Below are 27,636 nucleotides of genomic sequence, written 5' to 3'. Positions count from 1 at the left end.
CGCAGAGGAGGACACAGGGTGTCCAAGAAGACCAGCAAGCAACGGCGTCCCAGGGGAGCTGAGAGCAGCCGGCCGGCTATGGCTTCCCGCCTTCTCCTCCTGCTCGCAACCTTGGCCCTCATCTTCGTCTCAGCCGCAGGGCAGGCGGGCAACAAGATCGAGAGATTGAGGCCGTTTCATCCGTCCTGCTCGACGACGCACAACTACAACGACGGCAGCCAGTACAAGAAGAGCCTGGACCAGCTCCAGGCCGCGCTCCCCGCTGCGGCCGGCGGCAACGGCTGGTTCTACAAGGGCAGCGCCGGGTCGGGGCCCGACGCGGTGTTCGGCCTCATCATGTGCTTCGCGGACAGCAACGCGACGCTGTGCCTGGACTGCTTCTCCAGGGCGCCAGCCGGGATCACAACGGTGTGCCCGGGCAGCCGGAACGTGAGCGCCGCGTACGACGCGTGCGTGCTCCGGTACTCGTCCGCGCCGATCCCCGCCACCGTGGACCTCCGTGAAGTGTTCGCCGTGTACACGGCCATCAGCGGCATGCCTGTGACCTCAGAAGCTATGCAGGGGGCCTGGGTGCCGCTGATGAACAGCCTCTCGGGCGGCGCCGCCTCCGACCCGTCGCGGATTTTCAACAGCAGCAGTGCAGCACGCCGTACTCGGGCATGGGCTCGCAGGAGATGTACGGCCTGGCGCAGTGCACCAGGGACCTCAACGGCAGCCAGTGCACGCGCTGCATCACGAGCTACGCCAAGAGGCTGGGGGAGCTGTTTCCCAATAACACGGGAGGCGCCATCAAGGGCTACAGCTGCTACCTGCGCTACCTGGTGGACCCGATAAACATCACTCTGCCGCCGGTGGCGGCGCCGGCGCCAACTACGTCATCGACTGATTGTGATTGCTGGTGGCACGAGCATCCCCAGTAGTTCCCTAATAATCTTTTCCCAATATACATGTACTGGGGTAGCATAATATCATCTTTTGTCAATATTAGAGGAGTTGTTGTAGCAGTATCCCAATATATCTCCCCCAATACCCATATAGAAGGTGGGTCCCATAGGAGTGTAAGAGAAAATATGGCTGAAAAATGGTAGTTCGGATAGTCCTTACGGTATTGGGGGAGTTGTATTTCCCTCTTTCTTTGAAGGGAGATGAGGAAATATTGGTGGCCACAAAAAAAACGAGAGGTTTTGGGGAACTGCTGGAGCAATAAAAAAGCACAATTGTCCCCAATATGACAGTTTTATGCGGATAGGGGGGGGGGGGTATTGGGGAACTGCTTGAGACGCTCTTAGACGATATAGTCTGTTGGGTTAACCTGGTCGGTTCCTGAGTTTGTTAGGCTTGGTGCTAGGGTTAGTTCCTAGTTTGTAGGTCAAGCTAGTTGATAGATATCTTGATGTATATCTCTTGTAACTTGTTCTTGTTGTACAAGGCCACGTCGGATACTGTTCCCGGCTCTATATAACACGGAACCGAGTGCCCAAGAAGGGCATCTTGTTCAACCTACTTTCACATGGTATCTGGACCCAATCTCCTAGCGGAACTTCATGGCATTCACTGCTTCTTCCACAGTAGCATCTGTTGTGCCATTGCTCGCCACTTTCCTCCCCGAGAGCGAGAAGTTGACTCGCAGCAACCACGTGTTGTGGAAGGCGCAAGTTCTCTCGGCACTAAAGGGCGTCCAGTGTTGGGGACCAATACTAGGGTACTCGAAGAGGAGGAGCTAATGATCATCAACATTGATTCATCCGAGAAGTCAAGAGCGCGACTACAGCTCCAACCGACCCCAGGTGCGCGGGCTTCGCCTCGCCCGACCTCTAGGTCAGGGCCCCTGGCTCGCCCGACCTCTAGATCAGGGGCTCCGCCCTGCCCGGCCACTGGGTCAGGGGCTCCATCTCGCCTGACCCCTTAGGCATGGCTCTTGATGGAAGCCCATACCGTCGCCAACCACTACGGGCCAGAAAGTACAACCCAAGGTCAAACTTCTAGCATCGTGCAGGGAGCGGGCACATTTCAACATGACCCATGCCCGCAACATGTCACTTTAGGGAACTCACATAACCAACAGTGATGGACGTGTGGTCACTATGCTGCCTACTTCCTGTACGGCTGCTGACCAGCACGCTGGTTCACTGCATCGCTTGCTAGGACAGAATGGGACGTCATGACCAGCTAATAACGCCGGGGCATGGCATCAGTGGACAACAGGCGCCCAGCGTGGAGCCATCCCTGTCACCATGAGCAGTGTCAGCGGGAGCCGCGTAAAGGAGAATAAAGGCTCGACGGTCCTGGAAGCCTTTCTCTCCTTAGCTCTTCTCCCTCTTTCTCTCTGTGTAACCTGCTCTTCCCCTTCGTCTATAAAAGGGGAAGCAGGACGTCCTAGGAGAGACGATGGTGGTCCACCACTCTACACGTTTGTAGACATCAAAACACATGCCCTAACACGCCTTAGGAGCACACGCACATCAGAGATTTGGGACCTATCCCTCTCTCGCTTGTTTGCAACCCCTACTACAAACTTTTAGTGCTAGTAACACGAGCAGCAGTGACGAACTAGACATAGGGACTTTCTGCCCAAACTAGTATAAACCTCGTGTCCTCTAAGCACACCATCCGAGCCAGACACGCAATACTAGAAATTTACTAGTTGGTAACTCGAAACACCGACAGTTGGCACACCAGGTAGGGGACTTTTGTGCGTATCGATGTCCACATCAGGCCTTGGATGGCTAGTCATGGCGTCAGTTGGGTCCTAGGCGCGAACGTGCGCTTTGGGAACCTGGACTTCATCGTCACGATGGAGGAAGAGTTGATGCAGACTCCCATCGCCATCCAACCTCTCCACTTCACTGGCCTCGACGCGATCGCTGAGGTGCTCGAGGAGCTGTGGCTAACAGCACCAGAGGCCCGCGCCCCCAATAGTGACTAGCTCCTCGGTTTTGATTATGGGAGGATAGAGCGCTAGCTCAGTGCCTTCTTGGGACCCCGACCATCCCAAGAGGATCGGGGCCGCCTCACCTTCTCCTTCGCCAACGTCATAACATAGCTGGCCGGGGGAGAGCTGCTCTTCCTGGAATACCTCATCCAAAGCGCTCGACAGTGCTCCCGTCCGGTCTCCACAATGCCATAGAGACCATTGGTCACCTTGTGGCACAACGCATGCCTCCATCCCCCGCGAACGATGAGTTCATGGGACGACCTCCTCACGGGAGAATCAGGGTTGCCCTCCAACTCTAACTCTAGTAGGGGGAGCCATCACCCTTCTCATGAATGTTTCATGGCAGGTACCCTCGAGGGATACATCGAAAGCATCAATGAGGGAGAGGCTACCCCAACAAACGACCTCGATGACGAGGTCGAGGGGGATGCAGGGGCCCCACCTCACCAGCAGGTAGAGTAGCTGAAGTCCCGGCACCAAGAGATCGAGGAAGCATGGCTCTAGCTCGAGCAGAAATGTGCGGAGCTTGAGCAAGAGATCGAGCGCCATAGAGACGGTGGGCGTGCGCATGCCATGGCCCACGATGTGAACCAAAGGATCATCGAGGATGACGAAGCCCTCCCACACTTCACTCGGGCAAGCTAGAACATCGCTGCTACGGTGGCCTTGCTCTAGGGGCTTCCGAGACTCGCGAGCCCTGAGGATCGTCGAGCCCATCGCGAGATTTGCACGCTACTCAAGCATGCAATAGTGTAGCAGGCAAAGAGCTTGCTGTCCCGACAACATGAGCTCGACACCAGCCAGTGCGTGCCATCAGATCGACTTGACAAGGACATGTTAGTCCACCAGGCACTACAAGGTGGTAGGCCATGCACCATGGTCCTGGTGCATGAATGTCTCAGGCTCCACCGTGATGCGCGCAATACCCTCAATGCCTGCAGGCGTACCCATGGAGATGCGAGGGAGGAGGCTAGCCATGGCTACCACCCTCATCATGGTGGATGCTACGACAGCGGCGAGGACCGAAGCCCGAGCCCTGACTTGTTGGGACCTTAGGCCTTTAGCCGACACATCCTCAACGCCGTCTTCCCACCGTGGTACCGACCGCCGACCAACATTCCAAAATACTCTGAGGAAATGAACCCCGGACTGTGGCTCAAGGATTATGGGCTTGCTTGTCAAGCCAGTGGAGTGGATAATGACAATTTCATTATCCGTAACCTTCCATTGTTCTTGGCCGATTCGGCGTGAACGTGGTTGGAACACCTTCCGCCCAACCAAATCCAAAGTTGGACAGACCTAAAAGAGATCTTTGTGGGAAACTTCTAGGGCACATACGTGTGTCCTAAGAACCCTGGGATCTCAAAAACTATCGATAGAAGTCCAGGGAAACTCTTTGTGGGTACATCCGGCGCTTCTCCCGGCAGTGCAATGAGCTGCCCAACATCACCGATGCCGACATCATAGGAGCCTTCCTGTCTGGGACCACCTGCGAGTCCCTAGTCCACAAGTTGGGACATAAGGGCCCATGAACCACCAAGGAACTCCTTGACATCACCATCAGTCATGTCTCAGACGAGGAGGCAACCGGAGCAATTTTTGACCACCTCAAAGGCAAGGTGAAGCAAGATGAAGACGCTAGTGAAGGAGCCTCCAACCATCCCAACAAGACGAAGAACAAGCAGTGGCACGAGTGCTCGCTCATGGCCATCACTAACCACAAGAGGGGTCAGAAGCCCACCGAGGGTACCCTGGACCACTTTGAGAAGCTACTCGAAGGGCCATGCCTGAACAATGCTTTCCCCGTCAAGCACCTATACAAGGACTGTGTTCTCATGAAGCAGGTCTTGTCCGAAGTCTCCAACAAGGGGGAGCATAGGAAGGAGCCCAAGCCGACCATGGACGACACCGAGGGGAAGGACGGTGGCTTTCCAACGCTGGATGGCTGCCTCATGATCTTCGGAGGGTCAGCGGCCTACAACTCCAAGCATCGCCAGAAGCTTGCGGGCCACGAGGTCTATACGGCTGAGCTGGCCACGCCTACTTTCCTCCGATGGTCGGAGTCCGCCATAACCTTTGATCGGACCAACCACCTGAAAAGCATCCCATAGCCAGGAAGATATCCATTCATGGTCAACCTGATCATCAGCATGAAGCGGCTCACCAAGGTGCTCATGGATGGAGGCAGCACCCTCAACATCATGTACGCCAAAACTTTTGACGCCATGGGCTTCGACCGATCGCGCATCTGACTAACCAGGGAACCTTTCCATGGCATCGTGCCTAGAAAGCAGGCCATGCCACTTGGGCAGATCGATTTGCCCATCACCTTTGAGGATTCGACCAATTATAGGACAGTGACCCTTACCTTCAAGGTGGTTAGGTTTCATGGAACCTACCACGCCATCCTAGGACATCCATGCTATGTGAAGTTCATGGCCATCCCCAACTACACCTGTCTAAAGTTGAAGATGCCAGGTCCATGCGAGGTCATCACCATCGACACCTCCTTCCACCATGCCTACAAGTGTGAGGTTGAGTGCTGCTAACATGCCATGGCAATTGTCGACTCTAGAGAGCTTACGGCCATCAGGGAGGAGGTCATCGAAGAAGCACCTGACCCCAAGTGGTTGACCAGGTCTTTCAAGCTTGTAGAGGGCGCCAAGGAGGTCCTCATAGACCCTAGCAGCTCCAAAGGCAAAGTGGTGCGCATTGGCACCATGCTTTCCTCTAAATAGGAAAGCGCGCTCATCGACTTCCTCCGCACCAATAGAGACATCTTTGTGTGGAGACCCTTGAACATGCTAGGCATTCTAAGAGAAGTCATCAAGCATGCCTTGAAGATCAGGCTAGGCTCCAAGCTAATGAAGCAACGCCTGTGTCGCTTCGACGAGGAGAAACACAGGGCCATCGGTGAGGAGATTGAGAAGCTTTTGGCAGCCGAGTTCATCAAGGAAGTATACCACCCTAAGTGGTTAGCCAATCCCATTCTTGTATGAAAAAAGAGTGGGAAATGGAGAATGTGTGTTGACTACACAGGTCTCAACAAAGCGTGTCTAAAGGATCCGTTTCCTTTGCCACACATAGATTAAGTAGTCAACTCGACCTCAGGGTGCGAAACCCTTTGCTTCCTTAATGTGTACTCTAGATACCATCAAATCACGATGAAAGAGTCTGACCAGCTCATGACGTCTTTCATCACCCTGTTCAGATAATTCTGCTATGTCACAGTGTTGTTCGGCCTAAAAAAAGCGAGGGCTACGTACCAACACTGCATGCTCAAGTGTTTTGGGGATCTCATCGGGTGGATAGTTGAGGCCTATGTGGATGACATCATGGTAAAATCCAAACGGGATGGCCAGGTCATAGCCAACCTAGAGCAGACCTTCATGAAACTCCAAGCAAACAGCATCAAGCTCAACCCCAAGAAGTGTGTTTTCGGGGTCCCAAGGGGTATGCTGCTGGGTTTTATCATCTCCGAGCATGGCATTAAAGCCAACCCAGAGAAGATCTCGGCCATCATGAGGATGGGCCCGATTCAGAACATAAAGGGGGTACAATGAGTTACGAGGTTCCTCACCGCGCCCTACCACTTTATCTTGTGCCTCGATGAATGAGGTCTCCCCCTCTATCAGCTTCTGAAGAAGGCCGACCATTTCGAATGGACGCTCGAGGCTCAGGAGGCGCTTGACAAGTCAAGTAGCTCTTGACAAAGGCCTAGATCCTAGTCCCCCCCGACCGACGAGGAACCGCTTCTACTCTACATTGCGGCCACCACTCAAGTGGCCAGCGCCACCCTGGTGGTAGAGCGAGAACAAGAGGGACACGCCCTCAAAGTGCAGCATCCCATGCACTTCATTAGCGAGGTCTTTTCTGATTCCAAGACTTGCTACCCCCAAATCTAGAAGCTCCTGTATGTCATCCTCATCGCCAAGAGAAAGTCATGTCACTAGTTCGAGTCGCATCTAGTGACGATCGTGATGTCCTTCCCTCTCGGTGAGGTCATCCAAATTAGGGATGCCACAGGAAGAATCGCCAAGTGGGCACTTGAGCTAATGGGTCAAGGCATTTCATATACCCTCAGATGGCCATCAAGTCCCAAGTGCTGGCTGATTTTGTTGTAGAATGGACAGAGATCCAAATGCCGCCAGCAGCCATCGACCAAGAGTACTAGATGATGTACTTCGATGGATCGCTGATGAAGAAAGGCGCCGACATGGGGCTAGTCTTTGTTTTGCCCCTTGGGGTACGCATGAGGTACATGGTTCGCATCCATTTCTCCTCCTCCAACAATGTAGACAAATATGAGGCACTCATCAATGGCTTCTGCATCGCCATCGAGTTGGTATCCGATGGCTTGATGTCCGAGGCGACTCCCAGCTGGTCATCAACCAAGTCATGAAGGAATCAAGCTACCACAATGCCAAGATGGCCGCATATTGTTGAGAAGTCCACCAGCTAGAGTACAAGTTTGATGGTCTCGAGCTCAATCATATCCCGAGGTGTCTTGATGAGGTGGCCGATGAGCTAGCAAAAATGGCGTCCAGTCAAGAGCCAGTGCCGACGAGCATCTTTGCCAGCGATCAGTACAAGCCCTTAGTCTGCTACGAGGAGCCAGAACAGACCGATGATAGGCTCCCTACCCTAGGCTCAGGGGCTAACCAGCCATCGGCTCCATCCGACCCCGAAGTCATGGAGCTTGATGAAGATCCAGCGACTAAGCCTGACCCTCTGGCCGATTAGAGGACAACTTACCTTGACTACCTCCTCTGTGAGGCACTATTGATGGACAAAACGAAGGCACGGCGGCTCGCGTGTCATGCCAAATCCTTTGTCCTTATTGAGGGTGAGCTCTACACGTGAAGCCACATTGGGATCCGACAACGCTGCATCCACATCAAACAAGGGAAGTAGTTGCTGAGTGATATCCATGGTGGGGTCTGCGGGCACCACGCTGTGCCTAGGACCCTTGTCAGAAATGTGTTCCAACAAGGCTTTTACTAGCCGACCATAGTAGCCGATGCTGAATAGATTGTGCGCACCTGTGAAGGGTGTCAATACTATGCTCGACAGACCCACCTACTAGCCCAAGCACTCCAAATGATCCCCATCACATGGTTGTTCATGGTCTAGGGGCTCGATCTGGTCGGACCTCTCAAGAGGGCGCCCGAGGGCTATATGCACTTTCTTATCACCGTAGATAAGTTTACAAAGTGGATAGAGGCTCAACCGATCTCCGCGATCAAGTCCCAGCAAGCCGTGATGTTCTTCCTTGACATCGTCCATCACTTTGGAGTCCCAAACTCTATTATCACAAACAATGGCACGCGGTTCACCAAAAAGAAGTTCCTCCAATTCTACGATGAATACCACATCTGCGTTGATTGGGCCACTGTGGCGCACCCCCGCATGAACAGGCAGGTTGAGCGCGCGAATGGCATGGTCCTACAAGGCCTCAAGCCTAGGATGTTCAACCGGTTGAACAAGTTTGGCGGACGATGGGTCGCAGAACTTCCCGCGGTGCTCTAGAGTCTGAGGACAACCCCAACCGGGCCACCGACTACATGCCATTCTTCATGGTCTATGGTTTCAAAGCTATCTTCCTAACCGACCTCGACTATGGAGCGTTAAGGGTTAGGGCGTACGACAAATAGGGAGCCGAGGCATCCCTCGAGGATGCCATGGACTAGCTAAATGAAGTGCACGACGTTGCCCTCCTCCGCTCAGCCAAGTACCAGCAAGTGTTACATCGGTACCATAGCTGTTGAGTGCGGGGTTGGGCATTTAACATTGGGGACCTGGTGCTCTGCCTCGTCCAGAGCAACAAGGGCCGCCACAAGCTCTCTCCGCCATGGGAGAGACCGTACATCATCATGGAGGTGCTCTGACCAGGCACCTACAAGCTTAGGACCATCGACGGCGAAGTCTTTGCCAATGCCTAGAATATCGAATAGCTATGTCGCTTTTACCCTTAATTTGCGCACACTTTATCTTATCAGTTTCGCTATCAACTCCTCAATCTTTAGTGACACCCGACCCCAGCAACGGCAGGGGGTTGGGCCTCACTCGAAGGCTAATAAGAGCATATCTATCTGGTAGACATTCTCTATGCCTGACTCTTTCTCACATTAAGATCTAGAAGCGAAGGTCGCAGAAACAAATGCTGAGTAAAACTGGTTGAACTACAAGAAACCTACGCCCCAGTGGCTACGGCGTTTTTGCTCACCAGCGTGATCAGAGTTCTTTCCCATATCCCAAGCTTCTTAAGCTTTAACTTTGGAAAGAGCCAGGACACATTTAGGAGTATATCCACTTGGAAAACATTCTCTGTGCCTGACCCTCTCTCACGTTAAGATCTAGAAGCAAGGGTTGAGGAAACGAACGCTGAGTAAAACTGGTCAGATTGCAAGAAACCTACGCCCCAGCGGCTACGTCATTTTTGCTCACCAACATGATTAGAGTTTGTTCACCTGCACCCCAAGCTTTATTGCCTTAACAACAGAAAGGGTCAGAACGCATTAACCTTTTTATACAAAAGGGGAGAAGGGCTAAAAATTTGTTTGGTTATAACAAAATTTAAGAGCTTGTCCACTTATTACGAGTTCGCCGCCTGGCTTATCTACCTAACTAATTTCATCCTCTATCTCCATAGGTAAGTACTGTGCCAGCGGGTCACCCAAGTCAATCGGACGGCTTAGGCCGCTGTCGAGAGAAGGGTAAGGAGTAGTAGGATGCCATATGTGGGTTATGCCGACTCCGTCACAAACGATGGATCTGGATTCCACTCGAACATATCCGGTAAGAGCTCCCTGAACCCGTCACTCGAGCCATCAAGGTAAGTCCTGTGCCAGTGGGTCACCTAAGTCGATCAGATGGCATGGGCTGCTGCCGAGAGACAGATCACCCTTAATTTACGTACGTTTTCTCTTATTAGTTTCGCTATAGACTCCACGATCTTTAAGTGACGCCCGACCCCAACAATGACAAGGGGTCGGGCCTCACTCAGGGGCTAGGAAGAGTATGGCTATTTAGTAGACATTCTCTATGTCTGACCCTTTATCACATTAAAAAATGTAAAGGCAAGGTTTGTATGACAGAACCGTCCAATTTGTACAAGATTAAGTACGGCTGTCCCCGCTAACACGTTGACACGCGCATACTTTCACTTATATAAACCCGGTAGTCCGCCGAGTGTCACAAAGGACCTCGGTAAATCAACATCACAACAAAGATCGCATGATTAAGCAAATACACATTACATACATAGAGTTACAGCGGAAATAATGTTTACAATGAGTTCACAAATAATAATACAAGTTTGGGTTTCAAAACCGATTAGTGAAAACAACATAGCTTTCAAATGATTACATTAATATAAGTTCCAAATACATTGCTAGCATAAGTGACATCCTCTGATAAAAGCATATAGATGAGAGATAAATATAGATTCACCGAGCCCACCGGGGGTTAGCCACCATCTTCAGCTGACCGAGAACTTCACCTGCAACATGGTGGGATAAACCCTGAGTACTCAAATATACTTAGCTAGACTTACCCATCATAAACTAGAAATAAAGTGACACCAAGGAGTATGCAAGGCTTTATAGGTGGAGCTAGCTTGACAAATTTTGCATAAAAGCCACTAGTTGAGCTATACATTTTACAATTCGGTAACCAAGTTAATTATAGCTATTCATCTCTAGATTAGCAACTAACCTGTGCTAAACATGTGGAATATCATTTAGTAATAGGCAATAGTAACCATAGCCGGTGTAGTAATGTGAGTATCATCATCATAACCATCAAGTTTCCATTAAGTTACTCTACATTGCCACTGCTTAGTCAAGTTCTCACTATCCGGAGAGACGGTGATTCGAATCGATTGCTACCCAGCTGGGAAATTTATTCCTAACACAAACCGAGGCACACCTACACCAAGGTAGCCTCAGGTCACCTTTGGTACAATTCAGGACTAACTCGTGGGTCCAATCAGCGCCGCACCCTTAGAGATTCTACCAATCTGCCAGGAAGATCGGGACTCGAACCCGCCCTTAGACTCACGCCATTGGCTCTCCACACATCTGTACTGCCTCTAGTGTGTGCACTTCCACTTATCGGGGCCTAGCCTAAATTGAGCTACTCGGCTTCGTGGTCGTATCATTAGATTCAGCCAGCTAAGTGCTAGACAAGCGTTCAACATGACATGAGGACATACAGTGAATCAGTCCTTAATCGACACACACGGGTATAGATAGGCACCTAAGACATCCATGCCTTGTTGCTTCTCTATCATGATCTCACCCGGTCTCCTTTATTCATTGACACATGGTTATTTCCACGCTAGTAAATATAGCCAACCGTGATTAGTTATCAGCCTATATCATGCAGGTGACAAGTAATCACCCGACTTCTACCGACTAAGCATGGCTAAGCATATATTTGATCCTAGACCTATATAGGATTCAAGATTTGCTGCACATATCTTCCATATATATATATGTATGTATATATATATAAGGAAGATATGTGCAGCAAGTGGTTCCAATCAACTCCTAGTACTTAATGCATCAACATAAAAGGGCTCAAGTTGATAGTTCGAAAACATAGGAGGCTTAGAATGCTCTGGAGCTTGCCTAGGATCCAACACTAGGTTAGTGTTTGTTAGACAATACTCACTTGGCAAGAATCTCTCATCTCACCACTTGCTTAGTCCTTCTGTCTTTATGATTCACCAAACTCCATCTTCGTGTTCGGCTCCAACATCATGTCCTTCACGTGGGTCATCTGGCGTACCTAGATGAGATACAAGATGCAAGTTCATGAATATGAACAATGGTCACATCATATTGATTTAAGCACTTGAGAGCAAGTCATTCAACTAAGTAACTAGGGCTACATAATTTAGAGCATGCACCAGCAACATCAAGAATGGGCAATCAACTTAAGTGCATACACAGAATTTGGACATCAGTACAGTAGTCGCGTGTTTCAACCATAACTAGAGTTACAATCATTCAATAAAAGTGATCTTGGACTTTCTAGAAATATAATGAAATTTTATACAACTTTGTTATTCATTCTAAAAGGTAATTCACAGGTTAACATAATCAAATATGCCAATATCTCCGGTCTGTACCGATAAGCATAGAAAACTGACATTAACTTCAGAAAAGTATAACTGGAGTTCTAATCATCCAACAAGCATGATCCTTAACTTTATAGAAATATTATTAAGTCATATACAACTTTCTTATTATCACCTTTAGGTGATTCAACAGTTATTTGGCGTTAAACACACAAAGCAACAATTATGTCCAAAACATGGACATAATCTAACATGCCACTTCAGACAGCAATAAGTTGAGTTCTAGAATTCACAACAAGGTGGTTCTAGACTTTTTAGAAATCTTATCAAACCATGCACCACTTTGTTATAGACACTATAAGCTAATTCTAAAGTTAACTAGGTCAAACATCATAAAGAAGACATCTCTGTCCATATTAGGACAGAATATGTCACTCCACTTCACAAGCTCATAACTAGAGATTTAGACCACCAAAAGGGGTGATCTTTAACAATTTGGAAATATCATGAAAATCACTACACTTATTCTATTATATCAAAGATGTGATTCAAAGCTTAGCTAAGTCAAACAACATAATCATTCAGATCTGTACAGAGAGCATGCAAAACCTAATAGGGAAATTATAAAATCTATAGCTCCTAAATTATCAGAACTATGGTCATAAAAATCTAACACAAGCTAGATTATGAAGTTACCTACAACTTTGGTATTCACCATATTCATAGAAAACATGATTTGCATCATGAAACTAATTGCACAACCAAAATTGTACCTGCAGTCTAGATAGCTGAGGCATACCACATTCATCTCTTATTTAGTTGCTACAAACTAACATGTTCTTGACATACATGCTACTCTAAACAGATTGTGACCTTATTCAAACAATCATAGCACATACTAATACCTATGAGAAGCATCATAGGACGATAACTACATAGATCTATTAGCAAACTTTCATCCTCTATGTATACAATGCAATATATATGCTATTTTTAGTGCCATATGAGAACAACTAGTTTGGGGCTGAGATTTTTATGAGAGAAATATGATGACCAAATATGATTACTGCATAAATTTCACTTGCTCAGGTTTTATAATTTAATTACTACAAAAAGGACAAATTGCTATTGTAAGAAATCATGTGAGAGCAAGATAAATATGAAATTCAATATTTTCTGCAAGCACATGGTCATATTAAGTGTTCTTAGGTCACAACATCATCATGCAAAGGCAAAGGAATCACATTTCATATTTTTGCCTATACCAATTATTTATAAACCATTTATCAAGCTGTAGGCAAGTTAAATCAATAACTCCACCATAATGCATCTAATGAACATAAAATTTTTACCACATCACACATATAACATCAGTAGCCTACTAAAAAATTTCACAGCAATTGGAGCACCACAACTTCAGATATGAAAATAAAAAGCAAAATAAGCTAAAATTACCTATTTAACAAGATTAAATCAAAACATTATAAAAACAATATACAACTAGCATGTTTAATATGTTTATTAGCTATATCATGTAATCCCAATATTAACACAACTGGAACTACCATTTTTGGACTTCTATAACTCAAGATATGCATCCGACAACTTAAAAGGATTTTTAAAAGCACTTTGCAAGAATAAATAAAAATAGCAGAAACTTTCTACTAACACATATCATATTATGACTCTACTATGTACATCTACTCACAAGGATTCCAAAAAGTCCTCATTTGCTATTTTATGATTTTTCTACGATTTACTATGCATTTTCAAAGATTCAGCTAAATTAATGCATAAAGAAAAAGATAGAGACAAACAGATCTTGCATCAGGGACCCTGCACTTTTCATAAAACAAACTCCAACAAAAAGGTCCTTCTTAGCGCTATTCATATGGGTCACGAATTTCACAACTGGACCCAACAAAGAGTTTCTATTTGCATTTTCCTCTCTGTCTTCTTCTTCACGTAACCGGAGCAGAGGTTGTCAGGGAAGACGATGATTCCGGCCGCCGTGGTGCTCGCCAGCAGCAAGGGGGAAGGCACCAAGGCACTGCGGTGTCAGGCCACACTTGCGCCTAGTCTTGTCCTGACCAAAGGCGGTCTGTGGTCTCTTGGCCACATGCACGGGCGGCATGCCACGACGACGGCCTGCAGCGACGACGAAGGCAAAGGCAACGGCAGCGAGATGCTTCTGGCAAGCATGCACACGGCGAAGAGGGAGGTCATAGGGCTGGTGGTGACTTGGCCTGGGCTGGGAGCTCGAAGCTGTGGGGCGACGAGTGGCTCTGCCCATGGTGGCCATGGCGCCAGTGCTGAGGAGTGAGGTGAGGGAGTGGTAAAGAGGGAGTGGGGAGGCGAGTGAGGTGTGTTAGGGGCAGCTTAGGATCTTCACATCGTGAGCATGGGCGAGGTGGCCGTCAGGCGGACAAGCACGAGGGCCATGCGACAGCGGCATCTTGCGCTCGATCGGCCATGATGGGCTCGAGTTTGAAATCAGCTAAGGAGCTGACAAGACCACGTCAAAAATACAATTGAAACTCCATCTTCAACCTTCCTTATCCTCCGATCTGGTTGTCCTGTGATCACGGCACAAGAGGCAAAGTTGTAGATCTTTGTGAGGTGAACAAGATTGCTTTAAGCATCAAGAGCTAACTCAACCTAGATTTGGAGATATGGATCTTCAAAGGAGGGTACCTCAAAACTAAATTCTACAGTTCAGTTATAGGCTGACTGAAACTGCATTCTTCTCCCCCTTCTGACTCCTAAACCATGGAGTCTTAGTTTAAGGAACTAGGGTAAACTTTGTAGGGCTACATGACTACTACAAGTTTGCTTAAAAGAGTTGGTCTAAATCGGATTAGTTAGAAAGAACCAGCGCTCCAAAGAGGGGTACATGAAACTGAATCCCAGACTTGGAACATTCAGGCATCAACAAGAAAGTTTAGTGCAAGTAGCTATTTTGGGAGCTGATTCTGAAGGTCCAAACTAGATCTAGACTTGATGAAACTTATTTTGTTGTCATCTCCATGGATAGTACTTCAACTCATATTAAGGAATCCAAGTGAGTTGCCATATGAATTTGGAATATAAAATGTCGCAAACATGTCAACTCACTGCTGTCAATCAGGGATAGAAATATTTCAGAGGGGCCAAAATAGCACTACATTCACTTTTGGAGGCCTTGATAGACTAAGTTAAATACTAAACTAGCTCTTGGTACTTAAACAAAGTTTATTCTACTTAAGCAGAATTGCAACTTTTATTTAAGGTCCAACTCATTGCAAGCACTCCAAATAGTTGGTCAACACAAGTCAAAACCATATCATGAAAAAGACAATTCTAGCTATTTCCCACACTTTGAAGAATTTTCTTGACACATGATCAACATGAACCCTTAATAACTTTTGTTCATGAGTTGAATTAGAGTTGTTAAGCAAGGTTGCAATGTTTGTTTAACATCACATGTTCTCATTCACTTAATAAAGCAATTTAGGCAAGGACATAACTTGTCACTTCATGTGACTTCTTGATTCCAAACTTCATGAAACTTTTCCAATCATCATTGTGGGTGGAAATTGATGTGAGGCACATGAAAGAAGCACCTTCAACATTACTTAGGTATATGACTGAAAAGGGCCAACAAGTAAGCAAAGGTGTGTTGCCCAAGTTTAACCTGGAGCTCATTTTCATAGATTTGCCTTGACACCTTCATCACCACTTTCAAGATAAGGAGCTAAGGATCTTGATTACCACTTAACATGTCATGTTTGAGCTCAAACCCATTACTTCACTAGGGACAAACACCTAGGGTGTTACAGTTTACAGAAACAAACGCTGAGTAAAACTAGTCGGACCGCAAGAAACCTACGCCCCAGCATTTTTGCTCACCGGCATGATTAGAGTTTTTTTGCCCACACCCCGAGCTTTAGCCTCCGCCTTCCCAAGAAGGGTTTGTAGGGGCCCACCACCAAAATTTCCATCGAGGAGAGGCCAACGGGTCACCCAAGTCGATCAGATGGCTCGGGCCACTGCCGAGAGATGAGTAAGGAGCAATAGAATGCCCCATATGGGTTATGCTGACTCCGTCATGAACGGTGGACCCGAATTCCACTCAGACATAGCCAGTAAGAGCTCCCTAAACTTTACCAACCCCAACTTTACTTTTCTAGAGCATCAGCATTCATTCATCCATTCTCATACATCCAAGCATCACATATGCAATTATTGCATCATGACGCTTCGCATCGCGACACGAAGCGGCAGCCATCTCATTCAACATGAGCGACAACCGACTAGGGTTCGAAGGCTAATCTACGAAGGGCTTGAGGTCGCCTCATGTCAATATGAGCAACAACCGACCAGGGTTTGAAGGACAGCCCACGAAGGGCTCGAGGTTGCCTCACGTCAAATAGAGCCAGGGGAGAAAACACTGATGAGCCATAGCGGCCTTCGCCCGACCGACTCAAAAGCGGATAGGGTCATCTCGACCTTCTCATTTGATCCTAACCTTGAGCCATGCCCATAGAATCTCCATCAAGGAGAGGCCAGTGGACCACTTGAATCGGTGTCTGGAATGACTCAGGCATCTGCCGGGAGATGGGTTAAGGAGCAGTGGAATGCCACATGAGAGCTATACCAACCCTGTTATGAATGACAGACCCAGATTTCACTCGGACATGCCCATTAGTGAGCTCACCAAGCATGACACTGGAGCCATCGAGGCAAGTGACGTTAGCACAACCCCTCTAGTTGCGGAAACTACGGATGGGGTGACGATCACAAAGATGAGCCGACCCTTGACCGGACCCCCACTATGCATGGGGGCTCGAGGAAAGTTAGACTCGCTAGGAAACCAAATGCACAGTCGTAGAACGATGGCTTAGATCCTGGGGAGGGGGTACGTACAAAAACTAAGAATAACATTTCTAAAACAAGTGACGCTTTCTCCTACTAGTTTTTGCTATTGTCCTCTCGATCTTTAGTGAAACCCAACCCCAATAATGACAAGGGGTCAGGTCTCACCTAGGGGCTGATAAGGATATATATACCCTTTCTAAAACTATCACCATGCCTGACCCTTTCTCATGATTAAAAACCTAGAGGCAAGGTTTGCGGAAACAAACATCGAGTGAAACTCGTCAGACTGCAAGAAACCTATGCCCTAGCGGCTACGGCACTCTTACGAGTGTGACCAGAGTTTCCCGCCCATACCTCGAGCTCTACGGTCTAAACAATAAGAAGGGTCAGAACACATTAACCTTTTTTACACATAAAAAGGAGAAAGAACAAATTTGTTCAAAAGAAACAAAATAACAGACTTGTTCAATCCAAATGAAGGAACAGACTTGTTCAAATGAAACAAAAGGGATGGAACTTATCCATTTCTTACAAAAATGATCGCCTCACCTATTTAACTAACTAGCCCCTCTAGGGGAGAACTATGCCTTCTATCATGTCCGCCAGGTCCTGCAAAAGGGGAGCCACAGCCGTTTCCATCTCCTCTAGCTCGTGGACTTCATAACCGAGCGCGTAGCTGTGGCCCATCACCTCCAGATCGATGATGTCCCCATAATGAGAACGAGCAATCATGAAGGACTAATTGACCCAGGTGCGAAGGGCATTCCTCTTGAGCTGGTGCACCCGAGCCATGATCTCCCAGCACCACGACTCCCAGTGACCCCTCAGCCACGTCCCCCTCTATCCGACCCATGCCAGGCGCCGTCGCTTGGGCCATCGATGGCACGGGTCGTGCTGATGACTCAGGCGATGCTGTGGTTGTGCCCGGCTATGACCCATCTGCCATGGCTGCCGCCACCTCCACCTGCGTCGATGGGGTCACGACCGGCTGTGTTGTGTCTGCCACGGTCAGCGTCACGAGCGTAGTCGATAGCCCCATCCGCCCCACCATCGGCAGTGGTATTGCGGTCGTCACCGGCTGCTCCACGACCTCTAAAGGCACCCCTTGAACACCTATGTTCGGCCATCCCATTGAGGGCACAGGCACCACCATGCGCGGCGCCTGACTGGCTGGCGACGCGGTCACACCGGTGTCGCTCCCACCCAAAACGGATGCGACACCAGCCGATGGCCGCCGCCTTGATTGGTGGGCGATGCTCTTATTCGGTGCGAGCGCCAAAGGATTCTACTATCTGCCGATGCTACAGGGGATGAAAAACATAAGTCACGATGAAATTTGACTAAAATAGGAAAAACGGAGGAATTGATAACTCACCTCAGCGTCGTCAGACAGCAGATGTGTTTGGTGGACGAACCCCTGACCCTTGCTCTGCCTCATTAGAACGACGCCGTTTCAAGCCCGCCCCCTGCTCCTAGGTAGAGGGGCTTGCCCCTACTAGCTCCTAGGGCACATTGGTGGAATGCCCCGCTCCCCTTGGCTCTTAGGGCACAACAGCGGAGCTGCCCACCTCCGCTAGCACCTTGGACACGATGGCAGAGCCACCCACCTCTGTTCGCTCATGGGGCAGGCTGATGGTATGTCTTGCCTTCATCGATTCCTGGGGGGCATCATTGGAATAGCCCGCCTCCACCGGCTCCCTAGATGTACCCTCCCCTCCATGGACCGGGAAGGGTCCCGATGCCTGGAAGGACGAACTGATGCCTGTCAGCGCATCCTCATTCTCCAAGTTGTCCCACTTCATATCATCGGCTACCGTTTCTTCTTCCTCCATCACCTCATCGTCGTCACCATCGTCATCATCATCGTCGTTGTTAGTGTCCTCCCCTTGTTCCCATGCCTGCAACTTCGGTTGCTTCTTCCCCTCCTTGTCCTCCTTCGCCTTCCTCAGCCACTCACCCTCAACACGATTCGCTGCCCTCACGGCTGAATCCCTCGGTAGTGGTGACGGGCGATCCATGAGGATGAGGTCCCATGGCTGGTCACGCTCCTCTTAAAGTTAGTCTCACAGGGTTAGGAAACCAATTGAAGAGAAGGCAAGAGAAAAGGAAACTTACAAAGACAACATAGCCTGGCTACGGCCGCATCGGAGGATGCCTCGACATCGGGTAGACAAAGTCAAGCGTGGCACCTGCATCATCCCACAAAGGCTCTATCCCCTCCTTGATGCACGATCTCGGAGTTGGGGAGCGTTCCCTCGGTGAGCACCGTTCCATCGAACGATGCCTCCAGCGCCATCGCGTATAGCGGGAGCATGCGCGTCATCAACGACGCCACCCTCCTCGCATGGTAAGCCCCAATGATGCCCGACCCTTGCAGGCCATTCTCCTTTAGGATGTGGATGGCTGTGATGTAGTCTTGGATCTTCTTCTTGTCCTTCTCCGGGATGCCCCACTTCCTCCATTGCTCTAGGGCCTCTTCGATCAGGCGTCCGGTTAACTCCGACAGAGGGGCGGCGGTGTCATTCTTGAGGTAGAACCACTATGAGTGCCAGCCCTTCTTAGACATTGAGAGCCACATGGATGGGTACTCGCTGACCCGATTGTTCCAAAGTTGGATACCAGCGCACCCCATCAGCATGTGCAGCTCCTGCCTGCCACCCTTCTCCCTCTTCTTCAGGAGGTTGACGTTGAAGAAATACCTCAACAAGTCAAAGCGGGGGCTGATCCCCAGGAATCCTTCACACAGCACGACAAACACCGCCATGTGCTAGATCCCATTGGGATTGAGATGTTGCAGCTCAATCTTGTAGAAGTACAGCAGCCCCCAGAGGAATTTGTGGGCGGGGCTCACAAGCCATGCTTGTGGAAGTAGGCGAATGGCACCACGTAGCCATCGGGCGATGATGATGAATCCTCGTTGCTGGGCAGCAACCATTCCTCGGCCAAGGTCCGCACGCAGAGGAGACCGCGACGAACGAGGCCCTCCATGCGCTGGAAGGTGATGTCAGAACAGCACCACAGATCCATTGGAGGTGGGGTGGACAGATGCGAGCTCTATGACAACGGAGATGTGAAGGCAGGAAACCTAAGCATTGGCAGTGCTGGCATGGCTGCGAAGGGGCAACAGGTGCGAGGAAACCAACCACCCACCTAGATCTCTACGCCTACCATCACCTATCACCATGTCTCGTCGTGGGGCATGTGCACACAACCTATGGCTGTCCCCTCAGAAAATGCACTAGATGTTTCATCTCCCCGAATGGGCCATGACCCATCATAGGTAAGAGGGATATGGAGCTAAAAATACTCCTACAGCCCACCTAGGCCTAGGAGTTCAAAGGTTGGCCCACCGACGGGTTCGACAACCGCTCCAAGCACCTTTAGAGTTAGGGATGGAAAGGGATAGGCCCGCTAGCGGCTAGTACCCAAGCAAACGAGCGTCGTGGCCAACCCGGCCCATGTTCGAGTCTCGGTCGGATACGATCCATGGTTTTTCCTCAAAGAAAGGCAGAGAGCCCTTAGGACTGGTCGAACGGACCCGAGAACTATATGGATTGACCTCTAAGAATCTAGAGTTGGTCATCAACTAACCCAAGCTGGACCCCCGTGAATGGGATGCCGGGCCCCACTTGGACTAGCCCATTAACATCCCACTAAGCACCATGATTCATCAATGGAGGAAAATCATGGCAAGGCACAGCCCCTCCATTTTTATCAGAAAAAATGCTTGAGGGAAGATGATCACAAAGACGAGCCGACCCTCGACCGGACCCCTACAATGGGCGGGGGCTCAAGGAAAGTTGGACTCGTAAGGATACCGAACACGCGGTCGTAGAACGACAGACCCTCGTAGGGGTCAGAATCAGGAAAGACCTTTTCTGACCCACCAAATCTCATGGCTATACCCCCGAGGGGTCCGATCACGACGAAAGGGAATCGTCGTCCCCAGGACACGCCATGGGCAACAAAAGAAGGTCAAGGCCCTCAGAGTCCTCCTGTTCGAAAAAGCCTCTGAAGGAGTATTCTACTCCTTCGTAGGCTTGGGGCTACTATCGAGGACCAATACTAGGGTACCCAAAGAGGAGGAGCTAATGATCATCAACATTGATTCATCTAAGCAGTCAAGAGTGTGACTATAGCTCCAACCAACCCCTAGGTGCACGAGCTCTGCCTCGCCCGACCTCTGGGGGCAGGCTCTGCCTCGCCTGACCCCTCAGGCATGGCTCTTGATGGAAGCCCTTACCGCCGCCAACCACTACGGGCCAGAAAGTACAACCCAAGGTCAAACTTCTAGCATCATGCTGGGAGCGGGCACATCTCAACATGACCCATGTCCGCGACATGTCACCCTAGGGAACTCACATAACCAATAGTGATGGATGTGTGGTCACTATGCTACCTACTCCCTATACGGCTGCTGACCAACACGTTGGTTTATCGCGTCGCCCGTCGGGATAGAATGGGACGTCATGACCCACTGACAACACCGAGGCGTGGCATTAGCGGCGAACAGGCGCCCGTCATGGAGCCATACCTGTCACCATCAGTAGTGTTAGTGGGACCCGCATAAAGGAGAAAAAAGGCCTAGCAGTCATAGAAGCCTTACTCTCCTTGGCTCTTCTCCCCCTTTCTCTCTATGTAACCTGCTCTTCCCCTTTGTCTATAAAAGAGGAAGCAGGACGCCCTAGGAGAGACAACGGTGGTCCACCACTCTACACGGCTGTGGATATCAAAACACATGCCCTAACATGCCTTAGGAACACACACACATTAGAGACTTGGGACCTGTCCCTCTCTCGCTCGTTTGTAACCCCTACTACAAACTTTCAGTGCTAGTAACATGAGCAGCAGCGACGAACTAGACGTAGGGACTTTCTGCCTGAACTAGTATAAACCTCATGTTCTCTAAGCACACCATCCGAGCCAGACACGCAATACTAGAAATTTACTAGTTTGTAACTCAAAACACCGACACCTAGCTTGCCAAGTTCATCGCGCCGAACGCTCGGGCTCCGATGGCGTTCCTCGAGTCCAAGAAAGGCATTGATGACAAGGAGCTGCCCGTCCCCAACCCCGACTATGCCACTTGGGTGGCCAAGGATGAGATGGTACTGAACTACATCCTATCCAATTTGGGCCGTGAAATCCTTGCTTAGGTCTCCACAGAGGTGACCGCGTCCAGGGCATGGGCAGCCATCGAGGGTATGTTTGCCTCTCAGTCTCACGCCCGCATCATCAGCACGCTCATGGCACTTGCTATGGCGTCAAAGGGCGCGTCCACCATCAGAGAGTACTTTGCAAAGATGAAAGGCCTCGTAGACGATATGGCATCTGTTGGCCGTAGTCTTGAGGATGAGGAACTAGTTTCCTACATTCTCACCGGTTTGGATTTTGAATTCAACCCGATCGTCTCCGTCGTCACTGCAAGATTGAATCCATCTACTTGGGGGTCTCTTCACTCAACTGGTCACCTTCGAGCAGCGGATGGAGCTCCACGATGGTGGTGGTGGTGGACAATAGTCCTCTGCCAATGTCGCCACCAAGTGAGGACGTGGCAGCAACAACGGCAACGCGCGTGGCGGTCGCAGCGGTGATCACGGCTCTGGCCGTGGGTAGAAGGGCGGTCATGGCGGTGGACGTTCCCCTAGAGGTGCACCGTCTGGGGTCATGTGCCAGTTGTGCAGCAGGGAGGGCCACACCGTGCTTTGCTACTTCAAGAGGTTTGATGCCTCCTACACTAGACCCCCACAGAAGTCGGCGTCGTCTGCGACAACCTCATATGGCATCGACTAGAATTGGTACATGGACTCCGACACGATCGATCACATCTCCAATGAGCTAGAGAAGCTGACCATACGGGACAAGTACCACAGCGGTGGGCAGGTGCACGCCACCAATGGTTTAGGTATGGAGATCACTCTTGTTGGTCATGGTCTTTTGCGATCCCCTACTAGTAAGATTCATTAGAACAATATTCTTCGTGTTCCTCAAGCAAACAAAATCTCCTTTCTGTGAGTCGTCTTACATGAGATAATGGTGTGTTTGTTGAATTTCACCCAAACCACTTTTCTATTAAGGAACAGTCAACGAAGAAAACACTCCTTCAAGGCAGATGTGAAGGAGGTCTTTATCCCGTATGGTCGTCGTCAGCTAGGTCATCATCGAATAAAGAAGTCCACAGCGCCGTCAAGCCACCATCAACCTTGTGGCATCATAGGCTAGGGCATGCCTCTACTTCCATAGTTCAACAAGTCCTTAGTCGTCACAAGCTTCCTTTTTTTCATGATTCAAACAATAAAAGTGTATGAGATGCATGTCAGCAAGGAAAAAGTCACCAATTGCCTTATTCGCGGTCCACTAGTGTATCCACTAGTCCAATGGACCTTGTTTATTCGGATGTTTGGGGTCCTGCACCAACTTCTGTTGGTCGAAATAACTATTATGTGAGTTTTATTGATGATCATTCCAAATTTGTGTGGATTTACCTTTTGCGCCATAAATTAGAAGTTTTCCAACGTTTTCGTGGTTTCCAAAATCTTGTCGAAAGGCAATTTAATCGCAAGATTTTGGCTATCCAGACAGATTGGGGAGGATAATATCAAGCATTAAATTCTTTCTGTAAGCGCATAGGTATATCACACCGAGTTTCATGTCCTCATGCGCATCAGCAAAATGGGTTAGCTGAGCGCAAGCATCGGCACATAGTTGAGGTAGGACTCTCATTGCTTGCCCAAGCATCTATGCCATTGAAATTCTAGGATGAAGCTTTTCTTACCGTTGTATCCTTGATCAATCGGTTACCTTCCAAAGTCATCAATCATGATACACCACACTATCGTCTTCTTGGGCATCACCCTGATTACAGCTTCCTTCGCACATTTGGTTGTGCTTGTTGGCCGAATCTTCGGCCCTATAATTCGCGCAGGTTGCAATTCCGATACAAGCGGTGTGTGTTCCTTGGCTATAGCAATATGCACAAGGGGTTAAGTGTCTAGATCCAGCTGAAGGGCGTGTCTATATTTCAAGGGATGTCATGTTTGATTAGCACATCTTTCCTTTTGCATCTATGCGTCCCAATGCTGGCGCCCAACTTAAAGCCGAACTCAATGTTTTACCAGATTCACTTCTTAATCCTACTTCTAGTTTTGGGGATGCAAAATTACATGATCAGCATTTAGTGTCTCCTACACTGACTAATCCTACGAACAGCTCAGATTTGATGAATGCAGGAGAAAATTTGATGACGGAAGGTGAAAAATCCGGTGAAAAATCAGCTTCCTACGATCCATATTTCATGTGTCCCTCTATAGGAGACCGCACGGGGGCCGATGTTGATCCTGCTGACACCGTCGCCGCAGCATCTTCGGGATCAGCGGCGGATCTCGGGTCACCTCCTCGCGCGCGTCTCCGGTCAACAGGGCGCCGGATCGTCTGTGGCCGCGACTCCGCAGTCTCCCTCGACTCCCACTCGTGTGGCTGCGCAACCCAATCTGGTCAGCATCGTCCCGCCGACAGCACCGACTGATGGGCGTACGACACCGGGATTTGTTGTGGCGGCATCAGGATCCGGTGTGGCAACGTCTGGTGCTACCTCTCCAGCAGTGTCTGCTCCTTCTCCAGCTCCCTATCTGGTTACATGCCTTCAACAAGGTATCACCAAACCTAAAACCTATTTGGATGGTACTGTGAGGTGGTGTATGTTGGCCAGTTCATCCACAGGGGAGCCTACTACATCCGAGGAAGCATTTGGAAATACAAAATGGGTTTCTGCAATGGATGTTGAACATCATGCTTTGATCCATAACAATACTTGGCATCTAGTTCCACAACCCAAAGGCAAAAACATTATTGGTTGCAAATGGGTGTACAAAATCAAACGGAAGGCTGATGGTTCCATTGATAGGTACAAGGCACGTTTAGTGGCCAAAGGGTACAAGCAACGATATGGCATAGACTATGAAGATACCTTTAGTCCTGTTGTGAAAGCGGCAACAATTCGACTTGTTTTGTCCATTGCAATGTCTAAAGGTTGGTCTCTACGACAGTTGGATGTTCAAAATGCCTTTCTCCATGGTGTGTTGGAAGAGGAGGTTTATATGCATCGACCTCCCGGCTATGAGGACAAGTCACATCCTGACTATGTTTGTAAATTGGACAAGGCTATCTATGGATTGAAACAAGCTCCGCGTGCTTGGTATGCACGGCTATGTGGTAAGCTGGAATCATCAGGTTTCATTCCTTCTAAAGCTGACACCTCTCTGTTTTATTATAACAAAGGGAAGCACAGTTTATTTGTCTTGGTCTATGTTGATGATATCATTGTGGCTAGTTCATCTCCAGAGGCCACAGATGCTTTGCTTGCTGATTTGCAGCGTGAGTTTACATTGAAGGACCTTGGTGATCTTCATTATTTTTTGGGCATTGAAGTCAAGCGCAAAGGCAACAGTTTGGTTCTCTGTCAAGAGCGGTATGCTACCGATATTCTCACTCGGACTGGGATGAGCAAATGCAAGCCATTAGACACCCCCTTGTCCACTTATGGAAAACTTAGTGTTGAAGGGGGGGGGGGGGGGGGGGATAAACTTGGTCCAGATGATGCAACACGTTACAGAAGTGTGGTTGGGGCGCTGCTGTACCTAATGTTGACACGCCCTGACATGTGCTTCTCGGTAAACAAGGTGTGTCAGTTCTTGCACTCACCGACCACCATTCATTGGAGCGCTGTGAAGCGAATCCTGAGATATGTACGTGGTGCTGTTGGTCTTGGCTTACGAATTGGAGCTTCGAAGTCCATGCTGGTTAGTGCTTTCTTAGATGCGGATTGGGCGGGTTGTGTTGATGATCGGCGGTCTATTGGTGGCTTTGCTGTTTTCCTTGGTAGTAGTTTGATCTCTTGGACAGCTCGGAAGCAAGCCATGGTGTCATGATCTAGCACAGATGCTGAGTATAAGGCGCTAGCAAATACAACAGCTGAAATGCTATGGGTACAGAAATTGTTGAATGAATTAAAGGTTGCTCATCCTCCTAAAGCAATGCTTTGGTGTGATAATTTGGGAGCTACTTATCTCTCTGCGAATCCGGTGTTCCACGCTTGTACAAAACATAATGAGATAGATTTCCACTTTGTCAGAGAAATAGTTGCACAAAAATTGCTGGAGATCCGGTTTATACATTCTGGAGATCAAGTAGCTGATGGCTTCACCAAAGCTCTTCAGGTTGTCAAGTTGCGACAATTCAGAGACAATCTCAATCTTGTTAGTGGCTGAGATTGAGGGAGGGTGTTAGACGATATAGTCTGTTGGGTTAACCTGGTCGGTTCCTGAGTTTGTTAGGCTTGGCACTAGGGTTAGTTCCTGGTTTGTAGGTCAAGCTAGTTGATAGATATCTTGATGTATATCTCTTGTAACTTCTTGTTGTACAAGGCCACGCCGGGTGCTGTTCCCGGCTCTATATAACACGGAACCGAGTGCCTAGGAAGGGCATCTCGTTCAACCTACTCTCACAGCGCCACCAACGTCATCGCTTGATTGGGATCGTGATTGGCGTGTCTGTCGGTTCCGTCTCGATCTTGATCATCCTGGGCTTCTTCTCCGTCTCGATCGTGATTGGCAACGGAGGAGGCAAGCTAGAATCCTTGAGGAAGCGAGGGAGAAAGAGCTGGGAGAAGGAGCGTTCTTCGACGAGGAGCCGCAGATGGAAGACGACTTCGAGAAAGGGACCGGGCCAAAGCGGTTTCGCTACGGCGAGCTCGCCATTGCCACCGACAACTTTGCCAATGACAGGAAGCTTGGGGAAGGAGGATTTGGGTCGGTGTACAGGGGCTTCCTGAAGGAGATGAACCTTCACGTTGCCATCAAAAGGGTGTCCAAGGGCTCGAAGCAGGGGAGGAAAGAGTACGCCTCGGAGGTGAGGATCATCAGCCAGCTGCGGCAACCTGGTGCAGCTCATCGGCTGGTGCTACGGCGGCCGCGAGCTGCTCCTCGTCTATGAGATGATGCCCAACAGCAGCCTCGACAAGCACCTCCACAGTGGCAGCGACGCCGACGACACACTGCTGCCATGGCCGGTCCGGCACGAGATCGTGCTGGGTCTGGGGTCGGCTCTGCTGTACCTGCACGAGGAGTGGGAGCAGTGCGTTGTGCACAGGGACATCAAGCCGAGCAACGTCATGCTGGACGCGTCCTTCCACGCCAAGCTCGGCGACTTCGGGCTCGCCAGGCTCGTCAACCACGGCCGGGGATCGCACACCACGGTGCTCGCCAGAACCATGGGGTACATGGACCCGGAGTGCATGATCACCGGCAGGGCGAACGCCGAATCGGACGTCTAAAGCTTCGGCATCGTCCTCCTGGAGATCGCCTGCGGCAGGCGGCCTCTAGTGGCTCACCGCGAGGAAGAAGACGTGATCCACATCGTGCAATGGGTGTGGGAATGGCACGGCAGAGGAGCCATCGTCGACGCCGCCGACGCACGGCTGAAGGGTGAATTCGACGCCCGTGAGATGGAGACCGTGATGGTCGTCGGACTCTGGTGCGCGCACCCTGACCGGAGCCTCAGACCGTCCATCAGGCAGGCCGTCAACGTGCTGCGGTCTGAGCTGCCACTGCCCAATCTGCCGGCGAGGATGCCGGTGGCAACCTATGAGCCACCACCTGATGCCTTCGATACATCTACCGTTGTGACGGGTGGTAGAAGCAGCACAGACACCGGCACCACTCATCAGTCCAGCATGACAATCACAACTGTCCTGCCCAAATGA

The 27,636-nt window shown here is 49.6% G+C and overlaps 1 non-coding gene and 1 pseudogene across 1 annotated transcript; both read left to right on the top strand.

The window, feature by feature from the left end:
* Nucleotides 1–27,636, top strand: LOC136516188 (L-type lectin-domain containing receptor kinase IX.1-like; annotated as a pseudogene).
* Nucleotides 22,220–22,356, top strand: LOC136519259 (small nucleolar RNA Z247). The gene has a single exon (XR_010774814.1). It is a non-coding gene; the product is annotated as a small nucleolar RNA Z247 (small nucleolar RNA).

The sequence above is a fragment of the Miscanthus floridulus genome, chromosome 17 (genome assembly GCF_019320115.1).
Source record: "Miscanthus floridulus cultivar M001 chromosome 17, ASM1932011v1, whole genome shotgun sequence".
Lineage (NCBI taxonomy): Eukaryota > Viridiplantae > Streptophyta > Magnoliopsida > Poales > Poaceae > Miscanthus > Miscanthus floridulus.
The sequence above is the reverse complement of the archived record's forward strand: the minus strand, read 5'-3'. Positions and strand labels throughout refer to the sequence as shown.